The 14,675-nt window shown below is 42.3% G+C and overlaps 1 protein-coding gene across 5 annotated transcripts in view; it reads right to left on the bottom strand.

Moving 5' to 3' along the window:
• The window catches only part of sema6cb (semaphorin 6Cb), a 149,994-nt gene extending 143,421 nt beyond the window's left edge, over positions 1-6,573 (bottom strand). For all 5 annotated transcript variants that reach the window (XM_063879382.1, XM_063879383.1, XM_063879381.1 and 2 more), the window contains exon 1: positions 6,379-6,573. The gene's annotated coding sequence lies outside the window, so the exon portion shown is untranslated. The remainder of the gene's footprint in view (positions 1-6,378) is intronic.
• Between the last annotated feature and the right edge of the window lie 8,102 nt (positions 6,574-14,675).

Below are 14,675 nucleotides of genomic sequence, written 5' to 3'. Positions count from 1 at the left end.
CGTCGTCAGCCAATTTAAATGAAGCCAACCTGCTTTTCTCTACCATGCCTGGAACAACCTTGTTTTCTCAAGATGTCATCATTCCATCAGATGTGAGATTTCAATCTGTGTCACCAAACGCAAGATGCTGTTTAGCTGTTGAGACGCAACCAAACATGTCATGTGAGGACAGACTCTGTCTAATTAAAAGAAAGGAGATGTTGAACAGACGTGCATTTCTTTCGGGACGAGACATGTTCCAGTTCTGGCGAAATGTGTCGGTTTCAACTGCTGGTGCGGAAAACAAAGACGAATGTCTGCCGAGCCAAATGTTCTCTTTGTAAGAGCGTACACCAAATCAGAGCGAGGTGGTGGGAGGCCCTGGGTGTCTGGTAGGTCTTTCCAGGGAAATAACCCCTGGCACAAAGATGGATGGTTACATTTCCTGCCGCAACAACAGCCGTTTGTTTGGAGGAAATAGGAGAGTAACTGGGCTGTTAGTACAAGCTGTGATAGCCACCATGGCTGAACAGGCAGAAGAAATAACACGGCTAAGAGAAGGAAAACTTCACAAATTGAAAAACCAAGGAAAGGGACGTTATGGTGCCGCCTACACTACTTGATTGAGAGCCAATCTCTGGGAAACGAGCAGAGAGAAAGTCTACAGCCACAAGCACTTAGCAGGGAAGATGGAGATGGAGAAAAAGGGCGGTGGGCAATGTGGGTAAAAGTTACCAAACAACACACATATGACATATTATATGAGAGTGCATTTTGCACACTGCTGGCCAGAGATGGAAATACAATACCAAAGAAAGGCACTTAATCACACTGTCCAGGTCCAGTAAATCTAGCTTAACCATACTGCAGATTTACAACACTTCTGTTTTGGCCATGTGTAATAAATCAAAATCAAGGTGATGCACATTAGTGCTGAGTATTTCCACTCCATTGATGATTCAGTGTTTACTTATCCATGAAAAGCAAGCAAGCGGAGAAATTATAGCTCCTGCTGCCTCTAACTACGGTCTTTAAACAAAGAAATGGAGAACCACCCACACCTATCTCTGAAAGTTATTCAAAATACTTGCAAAACAAACCTGAATACCAAAATAAATTGCCATCTCTGTAAAGCCAATATCACAAATAGATAATGATATTCATTTCTTGAGCATACTGTAGGCTCTGTTTGACATCACTTTGAACCAGGACAATACATAATAGATAAAGAACATGCATCTTAACAGGGATATTACACGTCATTTAGCTGCTGCTTTTATCCAAACAGACTAACATACACTTCCAAACCGTAGACAGAACTACAGGAGTCATTTTGGATACGGTATGTTGACTGCAGGGGCTAGGGATCGAACGGATTGATCCTCTGATTGGTAGACGACAATTTAACCCAATTTTGGTCCGAAATCACGGCGCAAAAAAAACACAGATTGGTCAGATGTGTAAAGAAGATTGACTGAAACGAGGTTGAAGAATCATAGAGTGCGATAAGGCGTAAACCATATGGTTAAACTCTTCAAGGTCACTCAGTTATTGTCTATCGTGTCGTGTACAATTGCCTACTCGATTGTTTCCCAGCAGCATCTGGTTTGTCCTCCACCAGCAGTAAGGATGATTGGGATTGGGACGCCAGGGGGGTGGTTAGGTTTGAAGGGGGTGTGTGATTTGCTCCACTTTCAGCCTGGCTAGCTAATCAATGACGCGGAAGGTCTGCACTCATTATGAAGTGATTAAGAGATCATTTGGAGCAACACACCAATGCACTTTTGCCATCCCCCAGTCCACCCAGCTCAGAGTCGGACGATCGATAAGTGGTATGTATGGCCAGAGGCTATTTACTGAGACACTTGTTTCCTTATTTCAGGAGCTTCCTCCTATTAAACACGGGAGCAGGGAGAATCGAAGTGGATTTAGAGGGGTTATATATCTGTACGTTCCATGGTGGCGAGGTGGAGTGTGCTGTGATGTCTGTATCATCTTAATCTTTCGGGAGTTAATATTATCCTTCTGAGGGTGAGGGGGGTTTCTGAAAATAAATAGGATTCTTGGGATTGTGGGTAACGCGGCTGAATGGGAGTTCTGGAAGATCTTTGCGCTTAGTCATCAGCTAATAATCCTTTAAAACGATGAAATCCATGCCCATATGGTGCCGTGTTTGCTATTTCTGTTGCATGAAATACGCGTGAAAAATGACAAAGACTCCTTTTTGGATGAGTCATTTTATTTCAAAAAGAGATCCGTTTTGTTGTGGATGCTCCTTCCAAGCTGCCCTGTGGGTAGCACGCACAGCCTCCATGCTACACAAATCAAAGAGTGTGTGTGTGTGTGTGTGTGTGTACACTATATAGATAATACATACTCTCTGCTTCCTCTAAAAAAAAAAAAAAAAGGACAACTATTAAAGGAGTGAGGAAGCCCAGAAAAAGCATGAATCTACAAGTATGACTCAATAAATAAACCCCTGAACAAAACACGGTGCATGACTTTGCACAGAAATGAAACAAAGGAGAAGGAGAGTCTGAGGTTTAATTCTTAACAAAGATCCTTTCATCGACACGAGCCCCTCTCTGCTCCGTATTTACGAGGCGAATTGCTGACACCGCACGCTACAGGTTATATTTCCCCCTGTAACTGCTGGACTCCATCCACTGAGCTTCATGAAGCGTAACCAGACAGTCATCTAGTGTTCGTGCTGCGCTGCTTGTGGCCGTGGCGGGTTGGCAAGCGAGCCCAAGCCCATGTTCGACAAGGGGTTAACGTTTCTGCAACACAGCCCGACAAAACCACAGGAAGACAGCCAGTCTGGACGGGCGAAGCGAGTCCTGTCACTCGTCCAGCTCGTGGTCTGCCGCCTCCCGCTGTCTTTTTTCTTCTTCTCCCTCTCCTTCCCTGTGGCCTTTCGCTGAACTCAAAGCCTTTCCTCCCCAAATTTACACACTCATCAGCTTGGCTATAATTTCCCGGCCTGCAGTAACCACAGCGGGACCGCAGGAGGTAAAGCCACTGCACGCCTGTTTTCGGAATCAAACGTAATTACAAGCCTGCCAAGGATCAACCCTGATAGCTGATGATTGGACTATACGGGGGGGAAAAAAAGGGTTGTCGGAGCTGAAAACATTTACTGGATTCACCTTTACTTCCAGACTGCTGCAACATGAAATAAAAAAGAGGGAAACAGATGTGATAACATTGGCAGTTGGCAATTTGCAAGTCTGTGCCACAGGCAAATTAACTTTAAAACCCATGCAAGCCGAAATATATGGAGGATATATTGCACAGGATAAGCAGATTGAAGGAAAACTTTTCTTCCAAGCACAGTTTAGTTGTTGATCCAACATTGGAAGAGTGGCTGCAATCTATTGAAGAAGAAAGACACCCCCACAGCCGCTCCGGACAGTGATGGAGGAGCCGCCTCAGCCACACTGCAGAAGGCACGCGTCCACCCGCTCCTAACCGGTGCATTTGTGACGCCTGACGAAACATGCTAATGTGATTTCTGGCCAGACGGGGCCAGACCTAGGGGCCAAGGCCCGGTGGTCTCAGCAGATAACCTGGACCGGCCTGCGCTGTCAGCCCGGGATTATTGATGGCGAGGAGCCTGCAGGGCTGACAGGTAATAATTCACTCCCCAGGGGTCCCACACCATCCACTGGATACAAACAGCCAGGAAGGTAGTGGGGGAGGGGGGAGGGACACAGCCTTGGAGCTCACATTCACTTAACCCAACCTCTTCTCACTATGTTCTTTAAGAAACCTGGTTCTCATTGGCTGCCCAGTTGCCACGGGTAACCAGCCATTATCAAAATGAAATATGAGGTGCCACAGGCCGGTGGCTCTCTCAGGTGTGGGGCCAACACAGTCCCATATGTTGCGGATGAGGAGATTAGATTAACTGTTGCTTCCTGAAGCACGCCGCCGCGCCGGCCATTCTTCAGACAGCAGCAGCTGTACAATGCAGCCGTGTGTGTGTGTGTGTGTGTGTGTGTGTGTGAGTGAGTGAGTGAGATCTGCAACACTTTAGACGAATCACTGTTGTCGTGGTGCCACAACAATAGCCCAAAAAATATCATCCTATACTCTGAAGTTCCGCTGAGCTTGAAGGGGGGGGGGCAGAGAAGCAATTGAGCAACTTCAACTTTGCCCGGAAGGTTTAATGTAACATGTCTTTGTGTATGCCACTAAAATTCACATTCCTCCCCTGACCAATCAGAACTGAGAGCAACACGGAGCGGTGCTCAGATATTGAGCACTTTATCTTGATGATGAAAATGGAAATAGGCCCCGCTGAATGTTCCCCAAGGGCCACCGTCCTCGGTCCCTGTTAGGAGCCTATTTCAACCATCATTACCCTGAGGACCATTAGGAAGACGCCATCTGCACAGACGGGGGTCCCTTCATCGGGGGCCTCTTGTCATTTCCAACTAAAAAGCAAGTGGCGAAATGGAAATCGGAAATAAAATTACAAACTGGGCTAAATGCACCATTAACCATGCTAACTGAGCGGCGGGTCTATCAGGGGCTGAGAATGAGAGCCGGACGAAGAGCAAGCAATTTCCAGAGGTGACGAGGAAATGAATGCACCGCTCGTTCTTTGCTCTACCACACATTCAACTCACCCGTCAGCAGAATGTGACTTCCCTAATGGTGTCGGGTTGAAAGAAAAGGAGAGAGCGGTTGATTGTTTGCGTTGAGCGTGGGAGCCTGCCACAATCGAGGCTTGAATATAGATTTGTTTGCACTATATATAGTATAAGTAGGAGTGCAGACAGACACTGCTGGTAGGTATCAGACACAGTTTATCAGGCTACACAGGAGCATCTCACTTCTCCTGCAGGGCCTCAGCACCTTCCCTTGTCAGCAGGCCAGTAACATGTCAAATAGAATAACCTGAAACCACATTGCGATGTCCTCTGAGCACCACAGAGTGCTAAGTCACTGTGCATGTGCGGCAGGAAGCCATCACCAGGCCTCCCCATCCTGTGATAGCACTGCAGCTGAGACCAAGCAAAACCAAAGAAAATCACAAGACTCAACCATGCTGTTTCCACTTAAACATCTGACTGCTTGGGCCACAGAGGGCATGATGTTTTCCCCTTCAACAGCCACAACAACAGGGTTTATTCTGAATAAGCTAAAGTTGCCTTTGCTGCTCAATCAATGCACCCCTTAAGCTAAAATGACTCCCAAACTTTTACAAGGCTAGCATGGATCAGAGAAGAACCTTGCTGCCTTTGAGTGGTGCAAGAAGGCACATATTGCCTTGCAACAGAGCAAGATCGAAGTAGTAGTAGTGTAGTGTGTCTCTGTGTGTGCATATGAGATGTATTTATTGGTGAAATGTTCTTTGCCTTGACTGAAACGGAACACCCACTGAGGGCTAAGAGGGGGCTAATGCACAACAGGCTGAGACAAATCACAGTCCCAGTTCTGCAGAGGATGGCACAAGAGCAGCAGCATAAAGAAACCAGCAGCAGCCCCTGGGATTCATATGGGACAAAAACACAGCTTTCTTAAATCTCTTTGTGTGTCGTAGTCAATACTCAAGTCCAATGCTGCTGAAAGTCTGCGTGCAAAACCTGTTACAACCATGAGCTCATCGCTTTTCCCCTCCGAGTTTTGGCTTTAAGACAAAATGCAGATGAAGCAAGCTTGATTTTAACAGGTAAAATCCATGCAAAGTGAGAGGGTGCAGCTTCGATATAATCCAACAGTGTTCTCATTTTTTTTAGATACTCACAAACTGACTCGTTAACGTTATCTGCTAGTTAGAGGATTTGGCGCACAGACAGGTCTTGAGCGAACACATTTCGTCTGTTTCCGAGGGGAAATAAACCCGAGTATCCAAATTCAATTAGGGGTTTAGGCAAAACGCCACTCACCGAGAGCTTATCAGTGTCTAATACGTGATTAGAAGTTGCAGCAACAATCAACAGACCTGATTAGGAGTTGTGCAGAATTAGAATACACTGAGGCGTTTACACAATGCATGTGCAAATCTGCAAATGTATGTCAAAACCACGAGCAAAGAGAGGAAAACACACATGTCTAATAGCTTGCAAAAATCATTTACGTCGGGTAATACGGGCTCGCAATGCCCTGCTGTTAATCCTTCATTGTAGGGACGAACAGCCGAGGAAAATGGGAAGAAACAAGCCGCTTCTACGGAACCAAAATTCAACTTAAAGCGGAGTTTATGCGCATGAAACGGAACGGAAATGTTGTGTTTACGTGATTAAAATTAATGTACACGTTTGAACACCCTTACCACGGTGAATTAATGTCCCCTCTGTGGTAAACTTGGTAAGCATCAGCCTCCTAATGAGCAAAGTAAACGCAGCTGCAGCAGCATCGCCTAAGTCCCCAACTAGCACCACTTCTTACCTTATTGTTTCCTTCGTACGTCCAGTAAAGCAAGACAAAATACCCCTCGTTGTCTCTCAGAGGAGATACTGAAGCGGTAAAGAGGCGTTTAAACGAGGCAGAGTTGTTCGTTGTTGCTAGTTTTCTTCATTAGTAATCCCAGAGCACCGGAGAAAGGCGCCCCTTCACTCCTGTGACAAGACTGGAGCCAGACTGAAATCACAACACTTCGGGAGCCGGAGCTCAGGCCACGCCCCCTGCGCTGTAGTTTGACAGACGTTCCAACCAATAAGAAGCGATGAGAGGACCGCGACCGCCTCCCATTGGTTAATAATTCGAACTTTTGTCTCACGCCCCGCCCAGTTGCAGCTCACTTTTCCCCCAGATGTTAAATGCCTCAACATCAGGGCCCCCAGCCAGCCAATCAGAGCCCAGAACAGGGGATTTAAACACACACATCATTTGACTTTATGGGAGGGGCTTCATAAAAGTCTGTGAAATTACATTAGCCACATTATTCTCTTGTAAACAACACCATATTAGTAAGTGTGTGCTGTCAGTTATATCTGTTCAGTAGGATACATGAAAAAATGGTTAATCTAAAAGTAATTTGCTAAAGAGAGTAATGTATAATAATGATTTTGTGCTGTAGAGTCTGCACTGTGGTATTAAATCTGTATATTATTACTTGAGGACTGCAGCATACCGCAATCTCTGTTGATTAAATGTAAGGAAAGAGTGAAAAACACCCATCACAGTCTTTAACACATATTTAATTTACAATAGCATTCAACAGAGCTAAATCCAGGTATTTGTTAGGCATTTCAGCTTTGATAAATGACTTGAAAGGTAAATTGCTTATCAATTTTGTGTAGATTAATTTCCTAGCTATCAACTAATTGATTAATTGACTCATGAATCATTTCAGCACTGATTTGTCCTCTCCTAATCTATCACTGTGACACTTCCCAATAACACATACTGCAGAAATAAATACTCTTAATGCTTTCTGTTTCATTCTTATAAATCATGTTCCCGTTGGAAGTTATGCAAAGCACTGAAGACACAAACTGCATGTACTCTGGATGTCCTAGATTCACTTTGAAAAGCCTGGGACAAAGTGTACCAACAAGAGCTAATCAGCTGGCGAGGATGATGTGCAGTTCCCTAGTAAGACACCTGTGCAGAGATGGCAGCGCTCAGGCATTTAGTTTGACTTTGCATCAGCTCTCGGTGATAATCTAATAGATGGCCGTGGACTCATTCATCTCTGGCCTTCATCTACTGCATTTCCATTTCAGTCAGTCTTTCTTGTCAAAAGTGTATAAAGGAAGCAAAAAGGACAGCTCAAGGGGCTCTTGGAGCAATTGTCTGCACCACTTAAAATACATAAACTGTTAGCCTGTTTGCTAGTCCGCCTAATGAGATGGCATCCTTTCAGGTCACGCGTATTCGTTGCATTCCTCTTTGGCCTCAAGCTGCAGAGAAATAGTGGTGAGTTTTTTGGTCGGCTCGGCCTCCACACTATGGTAGATTTACTCCAGTCGTTTCCTTTGGCAGTGCAATGCTGCCTGTTGTGGAGAGGCTCTTTAAAGGGGAGGGGGAAGGACATGATTCTCCATGATTTGTGTGGACTCCCTAAATCTTAAGCCACCTTCTGTCCAACACACCACTCTGCCAGTAAGGGATTTTGGCAGTAAAGAGGCTTAATATATTGACAAGTTGTTCTGCTTTTGTTCTCCTCGTAATTTTCCCATGAGTGACAAAGCAGCGGTTGCATTGTGAACACCTTTAGAGCCTGGGGGTCCGCTGCTCCTGCATCGTACTGTACATATATTTATCTACTCTGATACAGTTACTGCTGGGTTGTGCGGTATTGGTATTATTAAAGAAATAACTCAACATTTTGGGAAAGTAATGCATTTTTAAACCTTGCCAATGGTTACATATGGAGAGTTATTCCACTGTCATGTCTGTATGTTAGCTTAGCTTACCTTTATGATTGGAAGCAGCTTGCCTGGCTCTATCCAAAGGTCACAAAATCTGCGGGCCAGCACTTTAAAACTCAATAATTGATCTTGTTCTACTTAAAAAAGTGCAAAAACCACAAGTTATGTGAAGGTAGATGTCTAGTTTCTATTTCCTGTCTGTGCACTATAAAGTATAGACTAATTGTCTGCTAGCTGTCGCTTTATTATTAACCACACAAGACCTCAGGAAAGCAAGTGAATAGACGTATTTCCCAGAATACTAAACCATTCTTTTAGCGATAAAGCCTTTCTCCAGCTTTGAGTTTATACTATTTATAATATAATCTTTTAATCATTTCAACGTGTAGTTATTAAGCGATTAAAGTTTGTTTTTGACTCTCTTAACCTGACTTTACTGTACGACTTTTACAATCCACAAGGGCAGGAAACTCCTCATCCATGTACAAAACCACTCTCAATTGGTTTTGTATATTTGTATCCGTATAATGATTCATTAGGAAGGGTTAGCAATGCTGTTGGCTGTCCTCATATCTGAGCGGTTGTTCACTTGTTTCCATTGGAACAAGGAAGATGCATCTAATCCTGGAAAATGTTTGCCAAGGCACATTCAACACTGAGCGATAACAGCCTCTTTTTGGTGAAGTGGGCAATCTCCTGGCAAAGCAGCATTTTGATTAAACATTTTATCTTAACTCCAACAAGTCCATTTGTAGATTTTTTATTACACTGTACTCGTTATTCTGTTGAATCCAATATTGTTTGTTGTCTCTTAAGGGAATACTTTACAATAATAACAATATTGAAATGCCTCTGACTATGAAGGCAATCATCTGTTAACCGCAACCACGCAGTTTTACTAAGCGTATCAGAACAGAAAATTATCTTATGGGTAATTTTGCAATGTCTATTGTTCGTTCAACCTTATTCCTTTTGTGCAGGATTGGGAAACAGTGTTGGTCTACAGCATATGTGTATGAAATAGAGTCCTTTAAATACAGAATTATGTAGAGTTATGGCACAAACATCAAGTACTTTATGTGCACTTAAAAGTTAATTATAGTCTTTAGCCGTTCATAAATCATAGCTTATTTTAGTACTGATAAACTTGCTGTTTGCTGATGATGCAATGCCTGGAAGAAACACCACTTTAGAACCTTTTATGGAAAGCTTGAATAAACTCTCTGGTTTTAACGCAAATACCAAACATGTTAGCAAATACGAGATGTTCTTGTGACCGTGAGAAGAGTCTCAGGAACTGACCCTGCAGCCCGTAGGTCGAGTCAGGACCGACAGTCATGCTGCAACACATCAACAAAACCCTGAGCAGAGAGGGGAGCGTGTGAGCACAATGGCTGGGTTCAAACATCCTGTTTTAGGAGTCCGCTGGAACAACTCGGAGCCTTGCGTCACCTTAGAGCCAATTATGAGGAACACACAGAAGCTATATATTTTGTATTTGGTCCCAGGGGTCTCTTTGAGGAAGCACAAGCCCTGAAAGCTGAAGAACAAAAAGGGAGAAGAGTGGGCTATGAATGCAGCATAATAATGTCAATGCACTTCAAGGCTTTAGTGTCTCTTCCTCTCACAGGACTGCGAAGTAAACCAGAAATAGCTTCCTGTTTTTCCCAGGAAGCTGGGCATATCCTCGTCTGTTTGTTATCATTAATATATGCTAATTTATTAGTGATGTCCCATTGGGGATATACAATATGAGGTAGCGTTGGATTAATGGTGTGCAAATGGACTGAAATAATGTGCTCTTTGTCTTTTTTCTTCCACTGTGGATCTTTGAAATGCATGAAGGGTGTGCATGATATATTGTATGGTAATGTTTGTCATTGAGGCCTTTAAGATGAGCTGAATAGAAGGATATTGTTATTCTATCGTGGGTCAAGGTTTTATTATCTTTGTTGCAAATAAACAGAAACTGATTGTCGAAATTATGTCTTTTTGCACAATGCAATGTCTACGATTTCAGACTTAATGCTAGTTGGCTACATCTGATTAAATATGCATTTGTCATATACAATATGTGTTTCTGTTTTAAGATCAGGACCTACTTTTGTTTACCTTTGTATGAAATTAAAACCCTTATTGTTTTAACAAAGATAAATCTGATTCACAACAAAATACTACAAACTAATATTATATTTAACACATAATAATGAATATAAAGTATGAATAGAAAAGAGTACAGAAGTCAGACAACACATAAACTAAGGCATAGATATTTATACTTTTATGTAGTGTCTCTCCTGGGACATGTCTCCATGCTTTAATGTTCAGAAAGCTCTTTATTTTTCTCATACTGCCTGTGCTGCAGCTCCTCTTTTCACCCTCTGTCTGAAACCAGAGCCCAGTCTGCTCTGATTGGTTAGCTGGCCGGCTCTGTTGTGATTGGTCAACCCCTTAGAAATGTCCCGCCCCTTAACCTATCACGTACAATATGTTAGATTGCTAGCCAAATAAGCATGAGTGTTACATAGTGATGCCATTATGTTACTGAAGTAAACAAAGGAGTCAAATAGAGGTGTTTCAGGCAGTGTGTGGGAAGGAAAACAGGGACTTTGCAGACCATTGACATGCACACAAACCTATACAACCTACACTACAGGAAAGAGAACACCCCAAAAAAGGCATAACATGGCTCTTATAATCAGGGTTAAGTATTAAAAAAGCCTCGAGTCCAGTTTAGCTTTATGATATTGATGCAAAATCACTCAACTTAAGGCTTAAAGTCGACACTGACACCACACAGTCGAGGTTTCATTTCCAATAAATTCAAATGTACAGCAGCAGAAAGCTGGAGCGATTGAAACGTGCCATCACAGACTGCAGTGTGCGTAGATCACAACTTGCAGAGATTAGACCGCAGTAATGCCAAGGCTACATTCCCACTTGGACAGAAAGTAAAACACACCTAAGGCTCCTGATCTGTTTTAATGTATTCATCACTCACAGCGGAGTATGAATAATAGTGACTTCATAAGACTAGCTGCCATAAGGAGAGAAAGCAAACAAGTCTAGCCATTTGGCTGTATTAGAGATGCGCTGTGTGTATCTGGTGTCTGTGTGATCCTTGTCCAATGCTCAGATTCATAATCCCCAGCAGGTTTTTTAAACTAAACAAAGATTAGGCAGAGATTTGCCTGTTTGTTTATCATCTAAATGAATGTCAAAAGGTCAGCCTCAGGATAAATGGAAGCAGAACACAATGAATTCTCTCCTGTTTTCATCACTGCCAAAACCCGGAGCCTCAGAGAAAAGTCTACCACGTCATAAAATGTCCACTTGATGCACATGATACCCCTCCAGTGTATGCGCCCACCGAAGCATGCCAATGGTTGTGAGTTAAGCCGTCAAACAGAAGCATATGGTCGGAGGAGATGGTCGTTAAGCTCCTTCTGTTGCAACAATACTACCATTGCTCCTACTAGAAATAACATGATCATCTTAGTAATAGTCTGAAAGCCTATTTATCCCTGGAGCATCTGTGGCTGCTATGCTAATAATGTTTTATGTCCAATACCTGGAGGTTATGACTCACTTATCTTGTCATCTGGGGACATCAAGCTGCTTCCTCATCATCATTACTTTATTATCTGCAGATAACAAATGGCGCTCGTGTTTATTTCCCAAAGCCCGAGATCTCAAGATAGCGATTTAATTATGATGGTATTTGGAGGTATCAAATATCTGTTTCTTGTGTTCATATAACCTGAAATGTCTGAGTCATTGTGGAGGGATTCCTGTCAGAGAAAGGAAAGGGAGAAAGACATCCCGGAGGAAGACAGTCCAGAAATAACATTGTGTGATTACGTAAGAAGCCTTTGTAAAATATTCTAACAACCTCTGCTTATCTTTAGATATTGAGCTCACTACATCTTCATCATGACATGGGCTTAACGTCTTGAGATAACAAGATAATTACATGGTTTTTTTACCGGGAATTTTGAGAATAAGCCTTAAAAAAACACCATTAATTCTATAGTCTTCTGACCTGAAAGAAACGATGTAAAAGCAGTGGCTCAGTCTGTAGGGACCGAAAATAAAGGTTATAAATAGAGGTTCATCCTCTTCTTCATCTTAAAAAAAAGAGTGGTTGCTATGACCAAACAAATGATCTGTCTATAGCTATTGTAGTAATCACTGCAAGACTGTTTACACATTCCTTTTGGAAATATCTTTGTTAGTGTGCTGTACAAAAAGCTGTAAAGATGTTGTGAGTAAGGATTAACCCCCCCCCCCCCCCCCGACAACATAGACCTCCCGTATGGGAACCTGAACGTGTATAAAATAGACGGATCCTATGCAGTATTTGTTTGTGAATGAGACTGATGGTCAATGAACCATCCCATGTTGCATTTTTTCCTGGCAGTGAATCTGTGCTTCACTCTCTGACACAAGGACACTCCAGCAGTGAACACTCGCTGACACTGCAGGTTGAACTCCGCTCCTCTGGCTGAAGGACACACACTCTGACCACCGGGCCCCTGAGCAGCCCAGCCAATCTGTGGCGGAAACACACACATGTGGTTAAACCGGAGGAGGGAGGAGTACTCAGATGTTGTACTTGAGTAAAGTAGAAGTACTCAGATCTTGTACTTGAGTAAAAGTAGAAATACTCAGATCTTGTACTTGAGTAAAGTAGAAGTACTCAGATCTTGTACTTGAGTAAAGTAGAAGTACTCAGATCTTGTACTTGAGTAAAGTAGAAGTACTCAGGTCTTGTACTTGAGTAAAGTAGAAGTACTCAGATCTTGTACTTGAGTAAAGTAGAAGTACTCAGATCTTGTACTTGAGTAAAGTAGAAGTACTCAGGTCTTGTACTTGAGTAAAGTAGAAGTACTCAGATCTTGTACTTGAGTAAAAGTAGAAGTACTCAGATCTTGTACTTGAGTAAAAGTAGAAGTACTCAGATCTTGTACTTGAGTAAAGTAGAAGTACTCAGATCTTGTACTTGAGTAAAGTAGAAGTACTCAGATCTTGTACTTGAGTAAAGTAGAAGTACTCAGATCTTGTACTTGAGTAAAGTAGAAGTACTCAGGTCTTGTACTTGAGTAAAAGTAGAAGTACTCAGGTCTTGTACTTGAGTAAAGTAGAAGTACTCAGGTCTTGTACTTGAGTAAAGTAGAAGTACTCAGGTCTTGTACTTGAGTAAAGTAGAAGTACCAGAGTGTAGGAATACTCTGTCACAGTAAAAGTATTCTAAATGTTCCTCCAGTGAAAGTAGAAAGTACTCTCCTCTAAATGTACTTAAAGTAGTGACAGTAAAAGTAGTCATTGTTTGATTGGTCCATTTCAGAATAATATCTCTGATATGTTTTATAATGATTGATCATTAAAGTGTTCTCAGAGCTGGTAAAGGTGCAGCTAGTTTGAATGGCTTTGTATACTGCAGGGTAGCTGCTGGATTTACTGCAGGTGAACTAAAGTCTGATTTAAGGGCTGATTATATTTACCATCATTAATCCTAATCTGCCTAGCAACTAAAGGGATTACTTGAATGTAGTGGAGTAAAAATACACCATGTACCTCCGATTGTAGAAAAAAAGAACACATGTGAGGGAACACCTCTTAAAGAGCCTCATGAAGCACATGATCAGTGTTTTTATTTCCTAATATTTCTGGCATATCAAACACACATGGATGGATTTATGTTGCTTCTGAAAAACGAGAGTTAAATGAAACAAAATACTTGTTCTGGACTCCATCCTGCAGTTAACACATAGAACAACATCACACTTTGCATGTACAGTTACAGGAACACATTCACACCTTTAGGATAATGGCAACATATTGCACAACCCCCATGGCCACCATCATATTTAACATTTCAACCCGCATGGCCAACACAAGCTTTCAGTGTTGATAATGTTAATGGACATTGGCAGGATTTAACGTTCAAAATGGTTTCAGTCCACTCTGGAGGACGCGGAATCTTTTACAACACTAGCAATGTGTACATTTAAACTATAAACAGGAGTTAACACACCTGGCTGTTATCCAATATGTTCAAATCCACTCTGTCCACAATCCACAATCTGTAAGAGAGCAACATGGATCACATTGGATATTTTTAGTGGCCATGAGCAGAACGGTCAATTAAGAAAATGGAAACGCTGCCCAAAATATTCAAGTTCTTTGTGACTGAACTTGCAACCAGATGTTGTGTAGCTGTCTCAGGAGGGGATAAATCAGGAGCCATCTGGATAAAGAGAAGCTAATAATTGTGAAAAAGTGCTGCTTTATTTTAATATGAAAGTTAGAGATGAGTAAAGGATTTAAACATTTTCAATAACGTTAAGTTTGCCATATATAGAACAT

Source organism: Eleginops maclovinus, chromosome 3 (assembly GCF_036324505.1).
Source record: "Eleginops maclovinus isolate JMC-PN-2008 ecotype Puerto Natales chromosome 3, JC_Emac_rtc_rv5, whole genome shotgun sequence".
In the NCBI taxonomy this organism is placed as follows: domain Eukaryota; kingdom Metazoa; phylum Chordata; class Actinopteri; order Perciformes; family Eleginopidae; genus Eleginops; species Eleginops maclovinus.
The sequence above is the reverse complement of the archived record's forward strand: the minus strand, read 5'-3'. Positions and strand labels throughout refer to the sequence as shown.